Here is a 2,901-nt window from a genome sequence, read left to right as displayed (position 1 = left end):
TATGGAGAAAAAACAACCGTATACTTATTCAATTTTTTCTCAAGGTTGTGGGATAGTAACCTCTTCGCACACAACTCCTCCTCTTCCCACGTAACTCCTCTTTTAAATAGAAGTAGAGGCTTTCTCTTTGGGTTGCGCTTTCTTCTTCATTGACATAGAATTGGATATATATAAAATATCTCCAACAAACACAAAAGAACAGAGAAGACATTTAGTTTGTGATTTATGATATCAACTTTGTTTCCTAGTGATTTAAAGTAGATTTTGGGCAAATTTCTTTGGTGGTAAGATTAACAACTTCCGCTGCAATTGAAAGGTACACAATTCGTTGTTCTTGCCCCGTTATTGATTTCTAATAGAGGCAATGCCAGTTCTCAAGTAGTGAGGATGAGTATAACCTGGAGAACCGAGAATCACACGATTCGTTGGTGGCAAAACCGAAGAAAATCCCATCTTCGCTGATCCAAAATTACAAAGCTTGCAATTGAATTGATTATCTAGCAATATATTTAAAGATTTAATATCACCATGGACAATTTGTTGAGGACATGTGTCATGGAGATACTCAATGGCTTGTGCAAGTTGAAATGCAACTGGCATACGGTTTCTCCAAGGAATTATTTCTCTGTTTCCGTGGAGTTTGTCCTGTAAAGTCCCATTGGGAACATACTCAAATACCAGCATGTTCCCGAATTCTTCGTCATCACAGTGATCAAGAAGTTTGACTATGTTGTCATGTTGGATTTGAAGCAAGATGTCCAATTCCTTCTTGTAGATTCTGTTGAGACGCTCCCTGCTATAGTCCATGATCTTGACAGCTCTGAGAGTTGAATTAGGAAACTTAGCTAAATAGACTCTGCTAAATCCTCCATAGGCAATTAAATTGGACTTTGAGAAATTCATGGTGAATTACTTCAACATTGTGCTATCCAATTCCTCATATTTATCGCCTTCCACATCAACACGGACGTCACCAACTCCAGCACGCCTTAGCTTGTATCTGAAGCACCTAAGGAAAGCCATAATGGACACGAGAACAAAACAGAGTCTCGACCCTTAATCAGAAGTCTCGACTTCGAGCTTGAGAAGGAACAATTTCTTAGTAGGGAGCGTTTTTCTCTTTAATGGGCCTATGCGATGTGATCAATCCGAATTAGTTAGACCGACTACGAATACCGGATAGTTAAAATGGGCAAAACACAAGGCAGGGCTAGTTACAAGGGAAACTCTGCAGTGAATGTCCAAGTTGTTGTGCATATCCACTGCCATGCGTGTGGGGATACATATAAAAAAAGGGTGGATTGAAGTATATTAGGATCTGAAGCTACGCGGAAGGAGGTAAAAGAATAGGAGAACCCCACATAAGATTCAACAAAAAAGTGCATGCACCACCCACAGACAAATAGACTATTTCCTTTTCCCATACCCGTGTGGGTTCCAAACCTTCATATCCATTGTCCCTTTATATTACTCTCACTATTGGACTTCCATGCGAAGGAGAAAAAAATTGTACTCCTAGAATATAAGTACATAGTTTTCTCAGAAGTAATAAATGTATTTACGTCATGAAAGCGGGGTTAGTAGAAGATGAGAAGCTTCCTGTAGTCAACTGAGTCTTCCTCTTTGATAGTTCCCCGTGTGTTTTGGGCATTAGGTTCGTGGTATCTATATTGGTCTCCAGGTTTTGCTTTTGTTGGTGTAATATAGAACGTTTTTTTTCCTTTCTTAAATTTATTATTTCTTCAATCTTTTGTTTTCTAATTTTCATGATGGAAGCACCAAACGAATCAAAAGTGCCTCAGTGAATTCCTAACAAAACATATCTTGCACGATATGGGGATGTTGGATTAGGTGTTGTACAGGCGAGGGAGAAATCATAATCTTTATTTCTTCTCTTTTCCTTCATTTTTGGGTTTGGATAAAACTAACCAGGGAGAAAAGAATGAATATAAACAGTATTCAGTGGTGTACTACTCTACTGATGAATGACGTGGGAAAGATCTTGGGAAATTAACGTTTAAATTCCAACAGAAACAAGAAAATAATTAGAGGGCATTTGTTTGTTCTTTTTTTCTTAAAAATGTTTGAATCTGAATATAATGAATATTAAGATATTGAATTGATGTTATTTCAAACTGTGCTCAAAACAATAAACGTTGTTAGTAAAAGAATATTCAAACAACAAAACAATATTTTAATAAAACCGAGAAATCAAAATGACAAAAGCACTCCGAATTCTCAATTTGACATACACATGGGATATAAAAATTATCCAATAAGTTTGGCTATCATGCCTCATTCCTAATATGGTTCTGCCAATAGATATACTTTGAGATCACGAAATATTAAACGTCTTTGGCTATCATGCCTCATTCCTAATATGGTTCTGCCAATAAATATACTTTGAGATCATGAAATATTAAATGTCTATCCAAATGTTTATAAAATTGAATTTCATAAATCATAAATGGTACTCTCGGCGTCGCAATTTATGTGGTACCATATGTGTGTAATCAATCTGTCAAGCATATCAGAGATTCCTTCTTGTATTGGATGAAGTAACTCATCAACACCCACGCATCCTTTCCCGATATCAGATTTGATGAGTTACTTTATCCAATACAAGAAGGAATAAACTCAATATCATCTTATGAGTCCAACAAGGCATTTGCGTTTCTAAAACAGTCAGAGCGAAGGAGAACACAGAATAAAACCAAATATATTCAATAACTTAACCTTGTTAGTATCTCTGTTTTCAAAACCAGTAAATCAGAAACATGAATTAATCTTGAAAGATGTAAAATGCATAAAACTGAAAATATCTGAATCCATAAAATTTATTGTGTGTCCTTAAGGAATTTAATCCCCTCATTATACCCGAGGTTATGGATTACTTCCTCC

The 2,901-nt window shown here is 36.1% G+C and overlaps 1 pseudogene; it reads right to left on the bottom strand.

The window, feature by feature from the left end:
- Positions 1-214: 214 nt before the first annotated feature.
- LOC132029389 (probable receptor-like protein kinase At4g10390) lies at positions 215-1,129 on the bottom strand (annotated as a pseudogene).
- Between the last annotated feature and the right edge of the window lie 1,772 nt (positions 1,130-2,901).

Source organism: Lycium ferocissimum, chromosome 9 (genome assembly GCF_029784015.1).
Source record: "Lycium ferocissimum isolate CSIRO_LF1 chromosome 9, AGI_CSIRO_Lferr_CH_V1, whole genome shotgun sequence".
Classification (NCBI taxonomy): domain Eukaryota; kingdom Viridiplantae; phylum Streptophyta; class Magnoliopsida; order Solanales; family Solanaceae; genus Lycium; species Lycium ferocissimum.
Note: the sequence above shows the minus strand (reverse complement) of the source record. Positions and strands in the feature narration are given on the sequence as shown.